This window comes from Camponotus floridanus, unplaced genomic scaffold (genome assembly GCF_003227725.1).
Source record: "Camponotus floridanus strain SB8 unplaced genomic scaffold, Cflo_v7.5 scaffold122, whole genome shotgun sequence".
Classification (NCBI taxonomy): domain Eukaryota; kingdom Metazoa; phylum Arthropoda; class Insecta; order Hymenoptera; family Formicidae; genus Camponotus; species Camponotus floridanus.
Window position 1 is genome coordinate 887,947 of NW_020229240.1, and position 26,630 is coordinate 914,576.

A 26,630-nucleotide genomic window follows, 5' to 3' on the forward strand; every position below is an offset into this window, starting at 1 on the left:
TTTTAGACTTTACGAGATATTTCGATGTCTCAAGATAAATGCCCCACCCTGTATATATATATATATATATATATATATATATATATATATATATATTATCAATAAGTTCAAAAATATGATTTAATATAGTTGAAGAAATAATAATTATAATTAACGCAATATGTTATATAATATAAACATCGTTTGAAATGTGCCTAAATTAGAGGTTAGTTTAAATTGCATCGATGTATCTAATCGGGACTGGCAGCGTAATTTCTTTGGTAGAATAAAGCGATTTTGCGTTTGTTTGATGGGTCTCGATCGAAGTAAACCAGAATATATCCGTATCGATATGCCTTAATGACATGAGGGGGCCTCGCTGCGACTACCGAACCTTATGCGTGTCAAACGACCGCGACCTATATGTATATGTAGCAATTCATGGACGATGAACCGTGGGTATGTGTCGACGTTATAGTACATGAGCCCCTGGCATTCCTAGCATTCCTAAACCAAAGGTCAATTCGAATCAGATACAAGTGTTACGTCCGGTGGACTTCGTCGAATTCTTTTCTTTCTTTAAAACAATAATCGTGGAAGAAAGAAATCAAGGATCGGCTTGCATTCAAAACGCAAAGCGATCCTTCTTAAAAATAATAATAACGCATAAAAGAACCTAACCCGCGCATATAACCAACGTTTGAACCTAACAAATCGAATACTGAGAGTGACCCAATCGAGATAGCATCAACGAAACTCTAAATAAATTCTAACTCTAATAAATTCGTGAATTATGAGACGAAAAATTGTCATAAGAAATCTCAACCGCACCGTATCTATTAGTACTTTAGATTCAAAGTTGCTCTATCTCAAGAATTTTTAAAACAAAGATCTACTGGTTCTCAGGAAGATTATCAAAATCTAAACATACGACAATACATATTCTTGAAATTGATAATGCACGTGCGCTCGTTCAACAGACTATCCTCGTTCTCCGAATCATTAAATCATCATCAAGAGTTCTCCGAATCATTAAATCATCATGAACGATAAGTTTATCTTACTCCCACTCTCTACTAGATGGAGCTAAGTCTTAAGTCAAAGGGCTTAACCAATTAAAATCTTAAGAAACGCCTCTTCTCCCAAAAATCAGCCTCCTTTTCTTTAAGAAGGGAGTAATTGAAATTATTTCATTTGTTCAAAAAGTTTCCCACCATCCAGTAAGGAGGAGGAGCAATAACTTTAAAAAATGCAAGCGCAAGGAGCGACAGACAGTAGTGCAGTTGACAATACAGTTCACAGTTTCTTCCGCACAATATTCAGCATTCATTCATTCTATTAGTCAAGATACAGTCATATTATCATTCTTGAGAATTCAATTTTAATTTTATTCAAATTATATAGCCTCGGGGATCCTTTCTTGCGTTATGCAATTGAATTATTACTCTGTCTTATATCTCAGTGAAAATGGTTTTGTTAAGATTTAATTATGCATCGTGTATAAATGGATATTTATCGAAAATCTTCTGGTGAATATCTCCATTAGCCAGCTCTTCATGCTATAATTGCAAAGCTCCGACCTCAGTCATTACAATTTTATCAACACACTCATTTTTGTGATTTCAACAAGTAGTGAGTAAAAAAGTTTTTAAGAAAAGAAATACTCCCAACTGTTGCCAATAATAATTACAAAATAAAGAAGAAATTAATAAATTAAATAATAAATAATATAAAATAAAATAAAAAGAAAAAAGTTTAATAAAAAATATATAATAATCTAAAATAAAAAAAATTAATTAAATAAATTTAAAAAAAAATAAGAAAACGAAAAGTAAATGAAACAAAAATATTAAGTAATAAAAAAATATTTCACAAATATTTAATATTTAATAATAAAAATATAAGCTTAGAAAAGTTTGAAATAATATCTATTTGTAAATATTAATACAATTAACTTTAAACTATTATTAAATATTACATTTAAAAAATTATATATATATATATATATATATTTATATAATATATAATTATATATAATTATATATATATTTATATAATATATAATTATATATATATTTATATATATATTTATATATTTATATATTTATATATTTATATATATATTTATATATTTATATATATATTTATATATATATTTATATATATATATAATTATATATATATTTATATAATATATAATTATATATATATATATATATATATACATATATAAGAAGTAATTATTAATATTTCAATTTATTCTTATTTGACTTGATTCTTCATATATTTAGCGTAATATGATTTACAAATGCTTAAGATTTTAAAATTAAATAATATTAACAAATTATTTTGTTATATTGTAATCATTATTAATTCTATATTTTACAAGAGCAGTTAGGACGCCACGGTAAGTGTGTTCGGTATGTATGTATACATAAATGTGTGTATGTGTGTGTGTGCGCGTATGTTTTTATATTTAGTGCGGTGTCCCCCAACTGCTCTTGTAAAATATAGAATTAATAATGATTACAATGTAACGCAGTAATTTGTTAGTATTATTTAATTCTAAAATCTTAAGCCTTTGTAAATCATATTACGTTAAATATAGAGTCAATTCAAATAAGAATAAATGAAATAATAATAATTACTTCTCATATGTATGTATAATTTTTTAAATGTAATATTTAATAATAATTTGAAGTTAATTGTATTAATATTTACAAATAGATATTATTTCAAACTTTTCTAGTTCAAGTTTATATTTTTATTATTAAATATTAAATATTTGTGAAATATTTTTTTTATTACTTAATATTTTTGTTTCATTTACTTTTCGTTTTTTTATTTTTTTAAAATTTATTTAATTTATTTCTTTATTTCAGATTTTTATTTGTTGTTTTTTATTAAACTTTTTTTTTATTTTATTCTATATTTTTTATTATTTAATTTATTAATTCCTTTTTTATTTTGTAAGTATTGTTGTTTGGAAGTAAAGTAATTTATTTATAGCGGGAGAAAGATGGAATTTGATTGAATGCACTAATGCGCACAGTGCATAATAAAGACTGTCGTATATAAAATTACAATAATAGAATTAAAATAATGAAATAATTAATATTATAGATTTTTATATTGTATTATATTATATATAAGTTATTATATTAAGTTAGTATTAACTAAAATTGTATTATATAAGTTATTATCAGGGAACTAAATTTTTCTCATTATACAAAAACGCGAATTTCATTAAAATATGACAGGTTGAAGTTGTATTTCTTTTTATTCGATCAACAGCTTTTGAGCAAGATTTTATGCCGCGACAAAACGTAAAATCTCTCAAATCGCAAATTTCATCTCAAATCGCGAAATTTCGTTTTTTGCCTGATTTTCATATTATTTCGTCTATTTGAGCACATATTTAAAACGAAACAATAAATGCAGAAGGCATCGGCATTAAGCTATAGTATAGTCAGCGACAGCGATTCGTTCTGCTTGCAAGAGGCCTCATGAAACGAATCGTCACGCACTATACAAATTGAAACGAACTGGAAGTGCTGCGTTGTAAAATAATCGCTATCAATCTCTCTCGACTCATATTTTTTCATATATTCAGAAACAAAAAATTTATTTTAGTTTTCAATTTTAGTTTTATTCAATGATATAGGAGAAATTTAATAATCTATTTCCTTTTCTTCTACATTAAGATGTTAAATTCAAAGAAATTTTACTTTTTATTTTTCGTAGTTGTGTTATTATTAATACAAATCATTATAAAAAAATATGTGAAGGCCATTTCTCCTCTTCTTTATAATCATAAAATATATCTATGTACTGTAGTTATAAGTAACAGAGGTCGATTCATTTCAACTAGAATTTAAGTCAAATAATGGAAAATCAAGTAAAACGCAATAAAATATGAAATTTTGGAATCAAATCGCAAAAAACAATCAACGTAAAACGTGAAAAGTTCAGTTCCCTGGTTATTATATTATAAGATTGTTCAATGCAAATAATGACAATAATAGCTCATAGAATTAATTATATTATTTATTTTAGTTATATATGTGCTATTGTAAATTAGTACTTATTTATACTAGTGCAAAAACGGCGTTACGTATCACTTGATTCAAACAGCATTATGTGAATGTACAGAAAACGCATAAACCACTTTTTTAAAATCCATTCTTACTTATAATCGGAATTTTTTTTATATAATAAACGTGCCCCTAGGTCAAAGAGAAGATACTCACAAATAAATTAAAATAAAAAATTTAATAAAATTCAACAATTATATATAAATTAAACAATTATATATACATATAATATTATATATACATATAATTATTTTTATTTATAGAACTATTTTTGTTTTATACATTTTGTTTTATAACCTTTTGTCAAATAATTTTTAAAGATTTTAATTCTTTTTGAAATAATGCCAAGTATTTCGTAGAGAAAAATAAATTACAATGGAATGCAGCTAATAGGACGTCATGGCCAGAGTCCCGATCTTGATGTCATTTTCCCCACTCCAAGTGCATGCTAGCGGCGGAACGTTGCGAAAAGCAGTATCGTCTATAACGGTCTAGTGATGGTAGCAAAGAGGGCACTGTCGCGTAAAAGAATTATATATATATATATATATATATATATATATATATTAACGTAGAATATATGTTTATTTAATATTATACATAATATATAAAATAATATAATAAAATTATATATAATAATTTATATATACTCTCTAAAAGTGAAAATATCACAAATTTAAACAATAAAATAAAATTTCACTGAGAATCAGTGAAATTTTATTTTATTGTTTAAATTTATGAGTAATCAGTGAGTATTTTACTGATTTTCAGTGGAAATGCTTATTTATTTTATCTTATATCTCACTGATTATGGTCAGTTAAAATAAAATTTACTATAAAACCAATAAATTTCACTGTAAAACCAGTAATCGTTAGTTCGCGTTCGTTTACCGCTACGATCGCTATCTCTTTCGTATTTAATTTTAGTCATAAGAATTATATAAAGTTTGGAAAGAGCGACAGATAAAATTAAAAGTATTACTTCGATTTAATTGCTCTATAATCTCAATAAAGAGACTTCAGGTATTATATAAGTCGGACAAATAAATGTCTGACGACTTAATGAAAATTATGAAGAGATGAATTATGATTTAATATTACTGACGATAGAAAGAAATATTACTGATATTGAAAAATATTACTGATTGAAACAAAATTATTAATTGATTCTTTCAATAAAATATCACTGATTTACAGTGCTATACTTATAACTGCTGTAATCAGTAACTATTTACTGTTTTTCAGTGATTCACTTTTAGAGAGTATATATATATATATATATATATATATATATATATACACATATAATAAATTATTATATTTTCTTTTCTACGCGATGATGCCCTCTTTGCTATCATTACTAGACCGACTATAGACGGTACTGCTTTTCGTGACGCTCATGGCAACACATGATCAGATTAATCATTCGAAGCCAGTTACTATTGTGATCGCTAGCTAAAACACGCTACTGCGTTACTTATTGTTTGATTCAAAGTGCATTATATGAATAACACAAAAAATTATGATACAAAGAGTGAATTTATATACCAATTTTTACTCACTAATAATGGATTTTGAAAAGCATAGGTAGTAACACCATTGTATGCAGTACACAATCGTACGAACGAATTGTCATAATTACATAATAAGATAAAAGATATAGCAAATTGAAGTGAACTTGATTACACGCTGCGTATGCTTGAATATGGCTGAAAATGTTACAAGATCTATAATTCTATAATTTCTTTGATCGTTTATAATTTGATTGTGGTTATCTTTTTATTGACTGCTTTTCTACTATAATATTATTAAAAAAGAAAAGCTAATAATAATTGTATTCTTGTATTCGCGATACAATCCAATGAATATGTACCATTTTGCATTGTCATTTGTTCTCCTAAAGAAATAGAAATTATTTACTTACTAAGAATTCTCTAATTTATCTTAAGATATATACTGTGATTGTGACAATAAGAAGAAATCAGAAAACATAATATTAGAAGATAATAACTTGCAATTCGTTAAAATTGAATTTTAAGGAATTTATCGAAAATATATGTATCTATATAAATTAATATTAATTCGATTAGCGCATCCGACTTAGTAGAGTGAGAAAAACAACTAACTGAGGATTTAACGGAAACCGATTGAGTGCAAACATTTACGAACAATTCAAATTATGTTTGGAACAATTTTATGTGTTTTATTGAAAGGTTTAGTACTGATAAAGGCAACTATCACGCCGAAAGATTATACCACTTCAAACAGCCTCCAGAAAGAAAGTGTTTCCATGTGTCCGAATTTAAATTTCACGTAGGTAAGAGATATTTTTTGCTTGGTTAAGAAACAATTGAATGTTATTGCAGCTAGTAGTGTAACTAAAAATGAATGATAATAAATTATACTATATTCTATCTATATAATAAGAGATAAGATGAAATAAAATAATTCAATATAAAAGAAAAAGGTATGTACGCGCGATGTTGTAAAAAAAAGATGGATAAAGTTTCGAAATTTTGTTTTTTCAAATGGATGTTATATAGTATATTAAATTTACTTAAAACGGTATTTTACAATTTGATTGTATTATTTTGTTTTTTCAAATGGATGTTATATATTCAAATGGATATTATTATTTTATTTTTTCAAATGGATGTTATATTTAATATTTCTGTTATTATTACGAAAATTATAACACGTTGGACCGTATTATAACTCGAACGGCTGAGCGTTTCTCGTCCGATTTTAATATTTAATATTTCTGTTATTATTGTGAAATAAAATGCTATAAGACTTTCAATTTACTGGTCTCTCCTCGCAAGCGTTTGTATATAGTGTTCTGGGACGCTCTGTATAACGGAACAGAGTTACTAAATATCGAGATAAAAAATCTGTCTAATAAAAAAATCATTCATCAAACATTCTTCAAATTGTATCTATTAACGCTAATATTTTGATCGACAATACATTCAATAACAATCGCTAGAATTTATATTAATTTTTATTGTACATATATCGATTTATATACAATTATGTGCACATATTCTTATCGAGGCATTATCGGTTTTTACTATCGGTTTATACTTATCATTTTCAGGATTTGTTTCTGTTAAAAATATAACAACATTCGAGAAAAAACTTGACATGATTATAAATAAAAGAATTTATATATAATTCTATGACTAATATTTAATAACAGTAAAGAAACAATATTTTTAACCTTCTTAATCTTGAAATACAAACATTAATAAAATTTTATAATATCGGCAAATTTTGGAAAAAAATTTGAGTTATGGTAAAATTTTAGATGAGTTAATTAATCTATCATGAAAGAATCAAATCATTAGAAAAAATTGTTTTAATAATTGCAAAGAGTTACACTTTCGCTTATACTATTTGCTGAAAAATTGTTATGAATCTTCATTGACTCTTATTAACATACTGATTGATTTTTTATATGAATTATGTTTGATATACAAGACGCCTTAAAAAAAAATAGATTTTACAATATGAATGAAACTACATTCACAAAAAAAGTAAACGACATTTTTGTAACATTGAGACAAAGAATCTAAATTTTCAATTAGTATTCTTTCATTCTTCTCTCTTTTTCTTAAAATTCAACGACATATACATATATATATATACAGGGTCTACCAAAAGTGTGGAAACCCCTAAATATCTCGGAAAATATACGTTTTACAGAAAAGTGTTTCCAACAAAAGTTGTAGGGTTTAAGAAGATCTATATACTGATTCTATCAGTTTGACCTTGGATGGCGTCGTCAAGGTCAGGTCAAGGTCACATTGACTTTTTTAAATGACACCCCCTACATTTGATTGCATATTCTTATAGCTTAATTCAAGAGCTTTCCAAAACACTATAATAATGTTCATTTTTATTAAGTACTTTGCGAGTTATGAGGGTTGAATGATAGAGTAGCGCCGGTATTAACATTATCCAAGGTGTACTACATGGAGGTTACTCGCTCGGATTTGCATCTGTTGTGTGTGTGATCCAGCTAACTAAGGCAAGATCGGTCGTGGATCCAGTCAGCAAAAGCAAAGACCCAACCAAATTACAATCGAGCATTTAAAGACCTGGAAAGCAATCGACATAGTAAACAGTAAATAAATTTGTGGATGCTCATTTATCATAATAATTGTTCGAAATGTGTGCGTGTGCGTGCGTGCGGTGCGTGTATACAGAGATCAGGTTAGGTTGCACCAAACGATTGCAAATGTGTTTCAATGTGTTAAAGTAAATGCTGAAAGTGGCTGCCATTTACTTCCTGACAATATGCTAATCTTTGGTAGAATGTAGAAATGACTTTACGATTCGTTTCAAAAGGTATCAAAGCCATTTCATCCCTTATTCGCTGTATCAATTCGTGAATGGTTTTAGGTTTTGTTCTGTAAACCTTACTCTTCAGATATCCCCATAGATAATAATCAAGAGGAGTTAGATCTGGTGACCGAGGTGGCCAATCCTCTCCTCCTTCATTTCCGTTCCTTCTTCCTATCCACCGTAGCGGAAAAGTCTCATTTAAAATACGACGTGGTCCTGCACCAAAATGAGCAGGAGCTCCATCATGCTGAAACCATATTTCTTGGAAATTATTTGGAAAAGTATTCTGTATGGCTGGAATTATTTGATCAACAAGTAATCTCTCATACCTTTGAGCGTTCAAATATTCTTCAAAAAAAAACGGCCCTATTAAATAGCCATCTATTATTCCGCACCATACATTTATTTTTTGTGGATGTTGTGTGTGAGTTTCCCGCACCCAATTCGGATTCTCATCTGACCAGAAACGAAAATTTTGATTATTAACTTCTCCCGTTAAGGTAAAAGTTGCCTCGTCTGTGAAAACAATTTGATAAGGGAAGATGGGCCGGACATCTATTAGTGCCATCATTCTTTCACAGAAATGTATACGACGCTCCTCATCTCCGTTTTGCAATTCTTGAACGTATTGCAATTTATATGGATGGAACTTGTTCTTCTTTAAAATTCTCCAAACCGACATGGGAGCAATATCGTGAGTTTGAGCGACTCTCTGAACACTAGAATTGGGATCTTCAATAAATGTCTGCAGAACATCAAGTTGTTTTTCTTCGTTGGTTGCAGACAATGGTCTTCCTGACTTAGAGCGATTTCTTACGCTACCAGTTTGTCTAAAACGTTCTATTGTTTTTAACACAGTGGACTTATTAATTCGACGGTTCGGATACGTGTCATTAAATAATCGAACGACATCAGAGAACGATCTTTCGTTATCACCCCATCCACGCATCATGAGGATAGTGATTCTTTCACGTTCCGACAAGTCGCCAGCCATTTTTAAAACGTTTAATTTTAATTAATCGTACGTTGTATTTGGACGATAACAATTAATTTCTGCTTGCTCAAAGCTGAAGTTAGAAGGTGCTCGTTCTTTGATAGCTTTATACATTCTTAGTTGAATTTTAAATGCGAGTTAGACTGCATGTAGTGCGTCACATAGCGGTAAATGAAGGAACTAACGAGACGTTTCATACACGTTTTATGGAGCAATTTTTTGGCAATTTGACTTCAGCGAAATATGAGGATATGTTGAGGAATCGATCTTGCCTTAGTTAGCTGGATCACACACACAACAGATGCAAATCCGAGCGAGTAACCTCCATGTAGTACACCTTGGATAATGTTAATACCGGCGCTACTCTATCATTCAACCCTCATAACTCGCAAAGTACTTAATAAAAATGAACATTATTATAGTGTTTTGGAAAGCTCTTGAATTAAGCTATAAGAATATGCAATCAAATGTAGGGGGTGTCATTTAAAAAAGTCAATGTGACCTTGACCTGACCTTGACGACGCCATCCAAGGTCAAACTGATAGAATCAGTATATAGATCTTCCTAAACCCTACAACTTTTGTTGGAAACACTTTTCTGTAAAACGTATATTTTCCGAGATATTTAGGGGTTTCCACACTTTTGGTAGACCCTGTATATATATATATATATATATATATATATATATATTTATTAATTAGTTAATTCTGTTATAATTTTGTTACTTAGAAAAGGATGAAATGTTATTATTTTACAGATGGAACCAACCTAACTCTACCGATAATAACTTTACCGAAATAATACAAGGGTACACACTGCGGTGTTTCTTCATCGAGAACTTAAAAGAGATTCAAACCTGCGACGATAAAAATATCACAACTACAAAATTGGAGCACACGGTGCACAATCTAATATCTAACACGACATATTTTCGAGTACGTGCATATTAAAATTGTTGTCGGTCCTTATACGGATTTAATCAATGTGTCTACTACACATGAAAATCCAATACCTAAATTATTGCTTACACCGAATCTAGGTATCCAAATATTGGACGTGGATTCAAACACCTTTACTAATTCCGGAATACTAATTTTAGAGTATATATACTGATAAAAAAATAGTTATAATTATCAAATTATATTTGACATTATAAAGTTATTATTACTATGTACAAGTTTATTATTAACATTATAACACAAGTTTATTATCAACATTATAGTAGTAATAACTATAATATTAGAAATCTCAACTATAATTTTTTCATACAATTATAGTTGGCTCTTTTTTTTCAGATTTATACCATTAAACGCCGCTTATTCAATACAAGAACATATAATTTATTGAAATATCCGAACAGAGCTAATGCCATTGAACATTAATGAAAATAAAACCACAAAAGTAGCTAGCTTTCATGATCGTCTACATGATCTCTGTATTGACTAGGTAGCAAGAAATCTATATAGGACCTATGAAGACTTAGACTACTTTTACATTGTAAAGTTCGACTTAACAATGTGGGAAATGGCATAATTAAATTTGAGATTGAGATTTTCAAAACAAAAATTGCTAATGACCATTTAAATGTATCGTCTATGAGGTACGTTTACTACTGTTCACTTGAAAAAATAATTTTCCATTAAAGATTTATGCAAAGATTTTTGTAATTTTTCTATAATTTTACGTGATTCTATAATTAAGATCACAAGTAAAAAGAAATGTTATTACATAATTACATAAGAATTTCGAATTTCTACTACATATAAGTTTCTGGTTTTGTTAAAATGATATTTTGTAATGTGTAAAATAATTATATATTTTTTAGAATTTTATTGCATATCACATAGTTGGACGAATACAATTAGAGAATATGATATGATGAAATATCATCTCGATGGAGAAAACGAAAATTGTTCAGATAAATGCATCCTTTTGCCTATTTCATTATATACATTTTTTTAGTGATAATTGATAACATGAATAATTAGAAGCCGTTAATTTACTGGTTAAATGAAAATTACACAATTGCAACAAACATTAACATTTCTATGTGCAATACGATTTTATACAAGAAAAACATAGGTACATTAAATTCCAATCTATGACGATTGACGAAACAAACATTTATATTTTTGCAAATGATTATTCATTTCAATTCTCTACGTTTTGAAAAAAAAATGCAAACCTCAAGAGCGTAAATGCATTCGAATATGTTGAAAAGATAATTATAAGCTCAATTGAATATTATCGTTTTTTAGAATTTACGTTTTTGATAAATTTTTACAACTATATCCTTTAATGAGATGTCTGACACTTGAAGAAAAAGTTTATAATTTTGAAAATATGACTGCAACGACAAACAACATCATTGTAAATCTTCCGGAGCTGATTATAAAGAATGGATGAAAAAAATATAATTTATCAACTACTATATATACTATCTCCATAAGCTGTTTAGGCAACTGATCGTTCACTTATACTCAGAACCAAACAATATTACATTGAGCGGGGTCAACATAAATAGCATGGATATTTGGATCATCCATAGACATGGATCTCAAACATCAATTGGACGGTCTTTTCTACACCAGAGTATAAAGACGTTGCAACAGAAAAGTGGCAAACAATGAATCATATTAAAATGAATTATAACAAAGAAATAATATATCATATCGGAAATTTTATACAAGTTTCAATCGGGAACTTTATACAAGTTTCGCTTGATATTGAGATATCCCGAATATGAGGACAATTTTACATGGCTGATGAAAGATGTATTTTTTCAACACTTGGTAAGCAAACAAAGATACCCATATAGCACAATAAGGTTGCAGATATATTAAAGAATAATTTAATTGAAATATTGCAATATTACAAATCGACTGCGAAACTCTGCTGAGATTGTTATAAAATTGTGATGAAGTTAAGATGTCGGTTTTTTGCAATGAAATATTTTAGCAATATTACAGTGTAATATATTGGAAAGAATGCAATGTTATTCCAACCATATAATAATATTATAATAAGTATAAAATATTTTTGTTTTTGATGGATACACATCTTGGAAACGTATAATTAAATTAAAAAGCTTGATAGAAATAAAAGTTCGCAATATCTAATATAATCATATCATATTTAATATATTGGGAAATTATATTTAAACGTAATCATATAACATAAAATATTATATTTTTATACAAAATTATTTTAAACTCTTACTTATAAATCACTTTTTTATTTTAAATGTTCTATATATTCTTATAATGGGTACTTTATACATATATAAACATTAGTTATAGAATTAATTAAACATTACTAATTATATTTTTAGTTAAAAATTTTAAAAATCCGTTATAGTTATAATATTTGCATGTGAAAAATACATAAAAATGCATAGAAAAATATCGTATTGCTCATATCTAATTCATACTTTGTTAATTTATATTTCTACAATATTTGTGTAATGTTGCATTGCAATTTGTAATACTGCAATATTGTAATATTGTTGAAAAAATAGTTGTAACATTCCAGTGCTGCTTAGATATTATAATATTATACTAATATTTTTAGATATGAATAGGCCTAAAATTTAAAAAAATTAAATTTTTTTGTAATATAGTTATAAGTAAAAATAAATTTGTAAAAACATACACACACCAAGATATTAAAATTATATTTTTGCTTAATATAGATATTTCGAGCACTCCTGGAATAATAGTGAAAAAATACTTATTACTGATGTTAGGTTTTATCGTTATAGTTACTATTATCTGCCTCTGCTACTTTTATTGTTGTAAGTATATTTGATGTAGGTATTGATTTGAATTGTAGATTATACATATATATCTAAAAATTAATAAATATCTAAAAATAGATTATACATATATATCTAAAAATTAATATCTAAAAATTTACTAAAAATAGTAATTTACTTATATAAAACTAAACGAATAAATTTACTAAAAATAGTAAATTTTATAATACATATTATTATGTAATTAAATCGAAATTTTATAACTATGTATCGTCAACGCAGAGGTAATAATGAACAATGTTTGTCTTCAACAATTACCGATATAGAATTGGCAATTCTATATATGAAGTACTTTACCGAAACACTCAATTCAATATGATTTACAATCCTATGTTACATTGTAATCCGGATGAATGTACGATAACTAAAATCGCACGTAAACAAATTACATTTACAAAACTTTTTAGTAGCGGCGCATTCGATATGATAAAAATTAATTTTTTCAACCAATGTTTCAAATTAATTTCTGGATCAACAAAACAGATATGTATGTATTTTCTAATAAAGATATAAATTATATAAATTTTTATAATAGATTATAAATAATATAAAATTTAGATAAGACAACAAACATGCACTTTATTCTATATTTTTCGTTGAATTATTTAATATAAAGTAAAATATAATATTACTTGATATTAAACTATATACATTTACTAATGAAGTACACATGTAAATTTGTGAAATATTTCGCAGGTGTTTCAAGAAAATGTGAAGAACTTAGAAAGATCGGGCACAGAGATATTCGTTGCAATAAAATCGCTTCGGAAAGATGCTTCTTCCCAGAGAAAAAGAAATTGTTAAAGGAAACCAAGTTTATAAATCATTTTCGACATATATTAAGATTGTTGGCCGTTTGTTTAGATGGGGATTCTCCGTTACTAGTGTTGGAATTCATGGAAACTGATGATCTGTTAAAATATTTGAGAGATTGTCGAAATTTGGAAGCGTCAGATTCGCATGCTCTGCGTTTGCAGGATTTGCTCGCCATGTGCAAAGATGTTGCGCGAGGTTGTTGCTATTTGGAAGTGTAAGCGATAATGAAAATGCGAGAGAGTTGACAAGACATAATATCATTGTATTGATCATTTGTTTTGATCGAGGGCACTTTGTTTTGTCTTGAGACAGGGGCAGCCCGCTAAGAACTGAACAAAAGACATGGCATTCGCATTTCGCTTCTAGACAAGAAACGAACATTTATTCCACGTATAATAGCTCGTGACTGAGATCGATCCAACGGATCCACATTTCACCAATTACATTTATTAGAAGTGGAATTCGAGCGCCTTTACAACTTGCTTTAAAAGAGGTAGGCCCTTTTAACTATTACGGTGCGAATTTAATGTTGAACGTAACGGACATAAGATAACATGCGGACATAAGATTGTTTCTGATGTGATAAACTCTTATATGTACTTCTCTTGTGCGGTCGTTAGTGTCGAGTTTCGTGAACGCGAGTTGCGTGAGTACTAGCAGTGTACTATTTACCCTTTCAACAAGGGATACTAAGTAACGGTCCGAGTATGGAATTTGAAGGCGAATTTACCGTGGTTAAGTTGAAGAAGGTTCTTCGCATGTGGGAACTAGCCACATGGAATAAAAAACGAATTAATTAAACGATTAAGTGAGAATAATCCAAAAGCGTGGGAGGAGCTCGCTGCGCGACGGATAGGCGTCTTACGCGTAATCGATTCATCGAATTTCAAGGATATGCCGGTCGATGGAGGACAGTGAAATTGTCGAGGAGGCTGAGATCACTAACGGGGCGACAGCGCGAGAAGAGTATGTAGATATCGTGGCGTCGGATGTAATGCCACGCGACAACGCGATAAGGATAGAGCTTATGCTTTTACATCGAGAGAAAGAACTCTGGGAGAGAGAAAGCAGCAGTTACTCAAACGGGAGTTGGAGACGTAATTCTCCCACGATGATAAGCACGGAGTCAAGCAACGGTACTATTCCGGCGCCTGGTGGCGTTAAGAATATTAAAGGACTGCTGCTTGAATTTGACGGAACGGATAACGCTTTTTGGAAGTGGAAACAGCAACTGCAGCTATTAAAACATTCCTATCATTTGGACGAGAGTTCGATGCGAACATTAATTAGCTCGTGTTTAAAAGGACGCGCGCTATCGTGGTTCTATTCGAGAGCTGAATATTTGACATTGAACATAGAGGAACTGCTCAAGAAAATGGAGCAGATATTCGATTTGCATCCTGGTAAACTGACACTAAGAAGAAAATTCGAATCCCGGATTTGGAGAAAAGGTGAGCCATTTTACGATTACTACCACGACAAGATAGTTCTTGCCAATCGGATACCGATTGCAAAGGATGAGATCCTGGATTATATTATCGAGGGCGTGACGGATCAGCGATTGCAGGATCACGCTCGCATGATGAATTACCAAACAAGAGCTGAACTATTGAAAGCATTGAAGGTCCAACCTGACTATAAGGGATAATGACGCTAGAACGAAAAAAATTGAACAAGAACGATAAGCGAAAAGACGGAGGTGCCGTTGGCCAAGGGAAAGCCGATCAAATAATATAAATATTTGGCGATAGAACATATCGCGCCGCAATGTAAGCGAGCATTGATGAAGAAAACATGTTATGTGTGCAGATCGACGGAACACTTGGCTAGAGAATGTCCAAAACGAGGTCAATCTTCGATGCCGGAGATGTCTAAGGACTTTGCGCAGGCGACATCAATAAATATTGTGCAACTTAACGAGTTCCCGAAGCCGTATACGATTCCCGTAAAAATTACGATCGAAAATACGAACAGCGAATCGCATAAGTATGTTAGCGACGCGGTAATCGATTCCGGATGGCGTATTAGTCTGGTGCGAAGCGACGTGATTCCGAGAGAGGTACGTTTATTAAAGAAAGAACATGTCAGCCAGTTTTTCGGGCTTAACGGTTCGCAGCTAAAAATTGACGGCATGTTTTACAGCATATTGGAGACTAATGATATGCATATTAGGATGAAATTTTATATAGTATCCAGCAGCACTATAGCGTATATATATTTTCCTCGAAAGAGATTTTTTAAATTGCCCACGATTACGAGTTACATTCGGAGAAACTTTCAAAATTACCAGTAACGAGGAAATATATGCAGTTAGTCAACTAATGTACATAGAATACAACGATAACTTTACTCGTTCGTGTAATGAGTTAAAAATTAATCCTGCTGTCGGTAAAAGTGTGTTCGCGCGAATTGGCGAAGCGTATGAATTATGTTACTTCAAAAATTTTTAGAGAGAAGGATGCGTACCCGATTTTCAAATGATTATTGCGTTCAAGCATGTACAGCCCATAAGTTCGCGTCCACATAGATTATCGTTTGCGGATAAAAAGATTTTACGTAAAATTTTGAATGATCCTTCGAAGACCAATTATGCGACCGAGTTGTTCACCGTATGCGAGTCCAATCCAGTTTTAACAACAAAAAAAGACGATAATTATCGCGAGCTAAATAAGATTACCATACGTGATAATTTTCCAATCGAACTAATTGACGATAATATCGTACAAGATAAAAGATATTTTACGATTTTAGACTTAAAGGATGGATTTCATCATGTAAAATGTACGAAAATCTATGAAATCATAATCTCGTTTGTGACTGCTGCTAAGGCAATTCGAATATTTTCTTATGTTCTTTGGTCTAACAAAGGACATAAGAATGCGCCGCATGTTTTTCAGCATTTTGTACAAGCCGTATTCGAGCCGTTAATCCGAGAGAACAAAATATTGATTTATCTCGATAACTTATTGATTGCAACAAAGGACATAGATGAACACATTAAAATCTTATCTAAAGTCTTTGAAGTAGTAGGTAAACATCACTTACAATTTCGACTGGATGTTATTTTCGTTCAAACGGAAATAAAATATTTAGGATATTGCGTTAATGCGTATGGTTAGGTTAGGTTAGGTTCGACTGATGATATAGTGTTGGACTGAGCGATGAGAACATCGAATCTATTCTTAATTACCCAATACCGTGTAATGTAAAAGATGTACAAAGATTTATTGAATTGGCGAGTTATTTTTGTCGATTTATTCGAAACTTCTGGATATTAGCAAAGCCATTATATGAGGTGATAAGAAAAAACGCTTTTAAATTCGAGTTCGTTGAGAATTCCACATATGAAATACTCAAGCGATATTTAGCTAATAGACCAGTACTTGCGATTTATTCACCACAGATGGAAACAGAATTACATTGCGATGCAAGCGCTAGTGGTTTTGACGATATTCTGTTGCAAAAACAAATCGATAATACTTGGTGTCCAATTTCATTTTGGAGTCAACGAACAATGCCTGCCCAGTCGCGATACCATAGCTTTGAATTAAAGTATCTTGCTGTCATGTATGCGCTGAAAAGATTCTACATATATCTTTCAGGACAAAAATTTAAAATCATTACAGATTGCGATAGCTTCCGTCTGACTTTGAATAAAAGAGACGTGAATCCTCGATGGATCCTTCGAGACTCGAATTTCACGTTGGGCTCTATTTTTGCAAAATTATTATGAAATTGTCCATCGCTCAGGTAAGAGGATGAGTCATATTGACACGCTTAGCCAATGCCACAGTATACTTGTTCTCGAGGGCAGCACATTGAAAAGAACTCTGTCCGTTTGTCAGGATCGCGATGAAGAAATTTTAAACATCCGCAACGAGCTTGAGAATAGTGAAGTCAAATATTATGAATTACGAGACGGGCTTGTGTATAGGAAGGATAAAAATGAAAAGCTGTTTTTTTGTGTCCCCTGCTCTATGAAATCAAATGTGATTTGGACATGCCATGATAATCTCGGTCATATAGAAATTGATAAAGTAATCGAAAATATTACACGAGTTTACTGGTTTCCTCGTATATGTGAGAAAGTGCAAAGGTTGTTAACTGTCTTAAATGTATAGAGTTTTCTCCGCCGATTATTTCCGGGTATATAGTAGGCCTAAGCGTTTGATTTCTGACAGAGAAACCTGTTTCACGTCCAATGCATTTAAAAAGTATTTGAAATCCGAAATGATCGAGCACGTCTTGGTAGCGGTAGGTACGCCGGGAGCGAATGGATAAATTGAATGATTTAATCGAATGATAATTCCGATGCTGGCAAAGCTCAGAGATACCTTCGAAATGAGATTGCGTTTTGGATCAGATAGAGTTTTCTATAAACAATACTGTTTGCAGTGCGACGGACGAAACACCTTATTGTTTGGTTTCAAGCAACGAGGAAAACAGAACGATGTGTTACGCGATTTAATTCAAGATTGTAACGTAGTACGCGATTGACTCACTTAGGAATAATGCTCAAGCGAAAATAGACGAAGTGCAATGCAAAGGCGCTGAACGATATAATTAATAAGACAGAGAGCTGCGCGCGAGTATAAGGTTGGCGACTATGTTGAGATTCATAATATTGAAACAATGACTGGAGTTAATGAGAAGTTGGTGTCAAAGTTTAAAGGCCCATATGTTGTAAAGAAAGCGTTAGATCGTTATGTTGTTGCCGATATCGACTGATTTTAATTGATCCAGCGGCTATATTGGCGCCAGATGCGTCCTCTTATATGCGTATGTAAATCTAATATTTAATGACTTTATTTTAATTGTTCATTATTTATAAATTGTATGTGTGATGAATGTTAATTTTAGTTTTATGTTTGACCGGGATGGCCAAAAATCAGGCTAGCCGAACTGTGATAATAGAAATGCGAAAGAATTGACGAGATATAATATCATTGTATTGACCGTTTGTTTTAATCGAGAGCACTTTGCCTCGTCTTGAGACAGGGACAGCCCGCTAAGACCGAATAGAAGACGTGGCATTCGCATTTCGCCTCTAGACAAGTAACGAACATTTATTCCGCGCGATAATAGCTCAGGATTCTAAAATCGATCCAACGGATTCACATTTCACCGATTACAATAGATACAATTTGAAGAATGTTTGATAAGTGATTTTTTACTCCCGACTGTTGCCAACCGTAGGTTGGCAAAAGACGGAAGGAGTATGCGTTTCAACGAGCTTGGATCGATTCTGGCCGCTATTCTCAATAACAATAACATATTTTGGTATCATCTTTTGCACATCAGTTTTTTATTAATCAAGGATGATTTATTTATTAAACAGATTTTCTATCTTGATATTTAATAGCTCTGTTCCGTTATATACATTATCCTTAACACAAAGAAATGGTACTTACTTTCTAAATGAATTTCATAAAATAAAATCTACATTAGTATAAGTCTTACTATATATTAATAAATATTATTATAAATATCTAGAAAAATTATTTATTGAAGAAAAATATTAGGTGTACAACTTTGCTTCCGCCGTTTTTCTGTAGATTGCTTTAGCGGTAGGTGGTGGTCGAAATAAATAGATCATAGATGTCATACATTATACTTGGGCATCTGTCAACATAACCCCATAGAAACATTAGTCGATTTGTGTCTCCATCATAAAGTTATTCTCAATTGAAAATGTCAGTTTACGAGCCAAATTCTCGTCATTTGCGGGAGGTTTTAATTTTCTGCTTCAATATGAAGAAATCTGCGGCTGAGGCTCATCGAATGCTCTCAGATATACTTATGGTGAGGCCGCTATTAGTGAAAGAACGTGTCGTGAGTGGTTTCAACACTTCAAGAACAGTGATTTTGACGTCGAAGACCGGCATAGCGGTGGAAGAAAGAAGATTATATTAAGCTGTTAAAACCGACTGAAACAATCATAGGCGATCGGTATCGAACGCAATTGATGCGTTTGAGCCGAGCATTGAAAGACAAATGGCCGCACTACAACGAGAGACACGATAAAGTGATTTTGCAGCATGACAATGCTCGACCCCATGTTGCGAAAGTGGTCAAGACATACTTGGAAACGTTGAAATGGAAGTCCTACCCATCTGCTGTATTGTCCAGATGTTGCTCCTCTGACTATCACTTGTTTCGATCAATGGCACACGGCCTGGCTGACCAGCACTTCCAGTCTTATGAAGAAGTAAAAAATTGGATCGATTCGTGGATCGCCTCAAAATATGATCAGTTTTTTCGACGCGGGATTCATACGCTGCCCGAAAGATGGGAGAAAGTAGTGGCCAGCGATGGACAATACTTTGAATCATAAATGTATAACTAGTTTTTTACAATAAAGCCTCGAATTTCGGAAAAAAACGGCGGAAGCAAAGTTGTACACCTAATAACATAAAAATCTATTGTTAGTGTCATCGTATGTATATATTAATGTAGCAGATAGTAGACAGAAAACCTCATTAATTTTAAAAATTGTTACTTTTAGAAATAATAATTTATATATATATATATATATAATATATATATATATATATATATAGAGAGAGAGAGAGAGAGAGAGAGAGAGAGAGTGACAGAGACAGAAAGAAAGATACAAAATAATAGTCAAATTTTAAAATATTGTTTTAATTTTTAAACATAATATACTATATAACATTCATTTGTAAACAAAATTTCGAAACTTCATCCATTTTTTTTACATTTTACGTACTTTTTTCTTTTATATTGAATTGTTTTATTTTATTTTATCTTGTTATATAAGTAGAATATATAATTTATTATCATTCATTTTTAGTTACACTACTAGCTGCAATAACGTTCAATTGTTTCTTAACCAAGCAAAAAATATCTCTTATCTGCGTGAAATTTAAATTCGGATACATGGAAACACTTTCTTTCTGGAGGCTGTTTGAAGTGGTATAATCTTCGGCGTGATAGTTGCCTTTGTCAGTACTAAACCTTTCAATAAAACACATAAAATTGTTCCAAACATAATTTCCATTTTTTCCTAAATGTTTACATTCAATTCCCGTTAAATCCTCAGTTAATTGTTTTTCTCATTCTACTATTTCTGAGGTGCTAATCGAATTGATATTAATTTATATAGATACATATATTTTCGATAAATTTCTTAAAACTCAGTTTTTAAAAATTGCAAGTTATTATCTTCTAATATTATGTTTTTAAATTTCTCTTTATGGTCACGATCACAGTATATATCTTAAGATTAAATTAGATAACTCTTTTAATTAGATAATTAGTAAGTGAATAATTTCTATGGTACATATTCATTGGATTGTATCGCGAATGCAGAAATATAATTATTATTAGCTTTCCTTTTTCATTAATATTCAAAAAAGTGTTATTATAAAAATTACAACAAACATTATTGATATTTGTAAAATATGAAAAGTAATTTAAAAGTAATTTAAAAGTAATTTAAAAGTATTTTAGCATTCTCAATGGTTTCTTAATGATTCGGTTAAGACACGCCGTTTACTACTTAAGAATGTATTTCCTATATAAATTATGTTTTTATAAAAGTACCAGTGGTTGAACACGTCCCAGTGTTTAACAATGCAGTAAATATCTATTATTATTAAGCTTTCTATGTATAGTTACAAAATTATGAATATTTAATTCGCATTTTTAAATATTTATTTAAAAAAAGAAAGAAAAAGATTAAAACGTAAAATGATTTGTAAGCAAAAAAAAATTATTTTTATAAGTAGTAGTTGCCTATTTTAGCAATGGTTTCTTAATGATTCGGTTAAGACACGCCGTTTACTACTTATGAATTTTCTATATAAATTATGCTTTTTGTAAAAAGTAAAAGTTATTTAAATTTTTAAAAGAACATATTGTTAAAATAAAATTTTTATTTTATTAAGTAAATTTATTTAAATATAATAAATTTAATGTTTATTTACTAGTACACAAAAATTTAGGATTGCCCCAATTATTGACCACTCGTTTATTTATCGGTACAACTACACTAAAAATGCTTGTAGTGAGACGCACATAGCGAGATAACACACACAACACGAATAAGAAAGTTTTTTCGTTAATTATAGTTTTTTAGTAAGTATTTTTATATTTTAAATAATCTATAATTAATTTAGTAATAATAAACTTAATAACTAATATACATTTATGTCGTAATAATAAATGAGAGGTGTGAGAAATCATGTTGACACACAAATAACCTTAAAATTATACATTAACTTTCCTTTCTTTTCTTTTTGTTGTTATATTTAGATACTTATTTTGAAAATTAAGATAAAGAGCCAAAAGAAAAAAAAAGAAAAAAGATGTGGATATGCACAGGCAGATGTTAATTCTGCTTTGGAAGCAGTAAAAAATGATATGTCGTTGGAAATTGCTAGCACAACATTTGGTATACCTAAAAGCACTTTACACAAAAAATAAGGAAAAAATCCCGATTGAAGCTAAAATGGGTTCATCAACGTATTTAAGGAAAGATGAAGAAAACAGATTAGTTGAATGGATTTTTTTTCTTGGCGAACGTGGATTTCCGGTAACAAAAAATCAACTATTAGACAGTGCTCAATAACTTATTATTAAATTGGAAAGAATAACACCTTTTACTAATAATGGATCAAGTAGATAGATTGGTACGAAGGATTTCTTCGTCGTCATCCTGAGTTAGCAATAAGAATCGCTCAAAATTTAACACATACTCGTGCTTCAGTAACAGAAAAAGAAATACGTAACTGGTTCAATGAAGTCTTTCTACACTTGATTAAATTAAATTTACTGGAAATGCATTTTTCTAGAGTGTATAATTGTGATAAAAGTTTATTTCTTTTGTGTCCAAAACCAGACTAAATCATTACTAGAAGAGAATCTAAATCTGTATATAAAATAGTCAATGCAGAGAAAAAGAAAGCCTTACTATGTTATTCATAGTAAATGCAGCAGAATCTATGGTTTCACCAATGATAATGTATTAGTATAAACGAGTGCCGTACTCAGTATCTAGTGAATTTCCAAAAAGCTGGCACATAGGTTTATTTGAGAAAGGGTGGATGACTGCAGAATCATTTTATCAAGCGACGCGGTAGCATCGCGACGCCAAGTACATAAAAAACAAGTCCAAGTATTGTGTTCCAAGCATTGAGTTGAGAGTCATTGCTCTCGATGCGGCGCTACCAAGTACTGCGCGACAACGATTCGTTCCGTGGCCCCTCTCGGGGCAAGGAGAACGTAGACATATATCATAGCGCCATCAGCCGGCAGCGGCCAACTAATCCTGATTTATCGATCTAATTACCGATCGCTACAAAATAATACTCTGGGTCGATAATGGACAGAGTCGGTAATACACACGCGCGATTTAATTATACAAAAATAAATCATTAATATAGCAGGAAAGGAATGAATGATACGTTAAAATACAATGTTTTTTAAAAATTTTTAAATGAAATTTCCGCACGAATGTTCCAACGTAAAATAAATTATGGCTCCGAAAAGAATCGTTTTAATCAATGGTTTAGAAAAAAAATTATTTAATAAATTCAGTCTACCATTCTATTCTAGCATTCAGTCTACTACGAACAACCCAAATAGCACAAGACGTCCTCAGGATAATCCTGAATATGTCCAGGATGTCCTGGAATATTTCTAGGATTATCCTGAATATGTCCAGGATGTCCTGGGATATTTTGAGGATATTTATAACTTTATATGTATATCTGACTTCATTAATTTATGATGAAAGACTTGGAGTAATTTCAGAAAGTTTTAAGAATTACAATAAAGTATATAAATCTTTCATTTAATGTCCACTAGACTCAAAAATAGCTAAGAATCCTAAAATCATCCTATATATATCCATGTCTTAAGGCATATCCCAGGATGTTTTGAGTACGCCCCCCAGAACTTTTTCATACATGGGCATATCGAAAATGTACCCAGGATGTCTTGAGGAGTTTTGTAGGACGTACTTAGAACATCCTGGGATTATGCATCTTAAGAGATAGATATGTATAGGATGATTTTAGGACTTAGTTATTTTTGAGTTTAATAGACATTAATGATTTTGGGATATTGTTAATATATAATGAAAACGCAGCGTTAAAAAATGTTAAGTGTGTAAGTGCCTATAAACAAATACAATCAAAGTGTATCGCGGTAAGTAAACTGATATTAAAATATAACGAGAAAATTTATATTTATTATATGATCAATATTTGACTTTTCAAATTACGCGGTACGATATATAATAATAGCGCCACCGTTACAAGTACGATATAAAATGACAGGATTTCCGATTCCGGTCTCTTCTTACATGGTTACCGGGAAAAGAACAACCAGCAACCAGAGTGTACAACGAATATTGCTTTAATTTCAGGTAATCTCTTCTTGACGTTTTGGAACGTAATCTTAACTGCGTTATTTTTAAATGCGTATAATTACATTTGCAGATCTTATTAAACGAATTTTGTATGTGCTATGCTGTATATATATTAACTTCATACACAAATCTTGAATTTAACCTCAAAATTTATTGTAGCAGTCCAATCATTCGTTATTGTGTGTGTGTGTGTGTGTGTGTGTGTGTGTGTGTGTGTGTGTGTGTAGATGTAAAAATAATTATTATTATTTTTGTTCTATGTTGCAGTATTATTGTGTACATTCTGTTGGCAGAACAGTGCAAAGTATAGTATAGTGCAATTCTAATAATAAAACAAAAAGTATAGTACAATTCTAATAATAGTAAAAGAAAGGAGGCTTCATCTATTATTAGATATGTAAATAAAGAAAAACTTAAATTTATTAAAGTTAAGTCTATGGCACATGGTGTGTTTTTTGTGTATTGAATCCCATGCGAGCTATGCTAAAATGCTAACTATAGAGCTAGAATAAATTTTGTATGCTGCATGTTCTCATGAGTGTTAGCATATTAGTTCAAAATAAATGTTCAAAATAAAGTGTCACAAGTTTATCTTCAAAAATATAATTCTAGAGAAAATTAAAAATGTAGGTGACTATGCAAGCTAACTTGCTAGTTATGCAGCTAGAATTTATTTGTACGCTGCTTGCTGTCATGCGTGTGAACATGCTAGTTTTCAAAGATAAAACCAGTGCTATTTTTGGTGTAATTTAATAACAATTTGATAAATAAATTAAATATTATATTATGTCAATTAGCAATGCATAATAGTAAATCGTTGCTAATTGATATGATATATTTAGTTTATTTTATTAAATTACACAACAAAAATAACACTATCTTTGAAAGCATACTCACATGTATGACAGCAAGCAGCGTATAAACAAATTTTTAGCTTTATAACTAGCATGTTGGCTTACATGATCACTTACATTTTTTATTTTTTCTAGAATTATATTTTTAGAGATAAACTTGTGACACTTTATTTTGAATATCTGGTATATTATAATATAAATCTGGAAAATGTATTGTAGGTGTTATCAATTTTTTTTACATAAACAATTAGAAATTCGAACAGTTTCTGAAGAAATTCAATTTATAAATTATAAATTTATTTTTTACAGATGAATTACGGACTAACTTTTTCTATACACATACACACATACCTACACGCACATATTATTAAATCTTTATATTATTAAATTAATTTTTATTTTCAAACTACTATTTTTAAATTTGTACTATTTTTTTTAAATTACTTGTTTTTCTAAATTACTATTGTTTTTTATAAAAGCAATTGCTAAATTAATCTTAGAAAACAAATTTAAAATGTTAGGTAAAAAACATTCATATAAACGTACAGTTATTTCCTCACATCGATTAAAAATGATAAAAATGGAAACAGATATTATAATGGAATCTCATAAAATCATTCAATCAACATCTGCTTCTACATTATTTTCTGAAAATATATTACAAAATGAAAATGTACATGATTCTATAGAAAATGACATACAAAATGAATTTGAAAATGTTTTACATGATGAGGATCTAGTATCAAATGAATCTGAAAATATTTCATGTGATGAGGATCTAATATCAAATGAATTTGAAAATGTTTTACGTAATGAGAATTTAATATCAAGTGAATATGAGTTTTCTGATGAAAATAGCAGAGTCGTACAAGATGAAATAAACAATGTTACAGAAAATAATAATGTAGATAGTGCATCAAAGAATATAGATTTTAAGACATTTTTAAGCCAATGGGCTGTTAAAGAACGTATTTCGCAATCATCATTGAACTCTTTGTTAAAAGGAATTAAACAATATACATGTAATAACTGCAATTTAAACATACCGTTAAATTCAAGAACTCTTTTGCGTACTCATAGAAGTAGTAATATTGAGATTTGTGCTGGTGGTCAATATTATCATTTTGGACTAAGAGAAGGGATACTAAGTATTTTACCATTAGTTTCACAAAATATTACAGAAATTAAAATATCAATAAATATCGATGGATTGCCATTGTCGAAGTCGTCACAGCAACAATTTTGCCATATCCTGAATCTAAAGAAGTTTTTATTATTGGCATTTATTATGGAACACATAAACCATCAGATTCAAATGAATTTCTTGCAAAATTTG

At 30.1% G+C, this 26,630-nt stretch overlaps 2 long non-coding RNA genes across 2 annotated transcripts; both read left to right on the forward strand.

The window, feature by feature from the left end:
• Window positions 1–10,170: 10,170 nt before the first annotated feature.
• On the forward strand, window positions 10,171–20,138 carry LOC105253457. Its single transcript, XR_003123784.1, has 5 exons — window positions 10,171–10,349; window positions 10,710–11,014; window positions 11,240–12,206; window positions 13,106–13,207; window positions 13,925–20,138. It is a non-coding gene; the product is annotated as an uncharacterized LOC105253457 (long non-coding RNA).
• A 1,930-nt stretch (window positions 20,139–22,068) lies between these two features.
• On the forward strand, window positions 22,069–24,882 carry LOC105253458. The gene is made up of 3 exons (XR_003123785.1): window positions 22,069–22,144; window positions 22,322–24,437; window positions 24,708–24,882. It is a non-coding gene; the product is annotated as an uncharacterized LOC105253458 (long non-coding RNA).
• The last annotated feature ends 1,748 nt before the right edge of the window (window positions 24,883–26,630 follow it).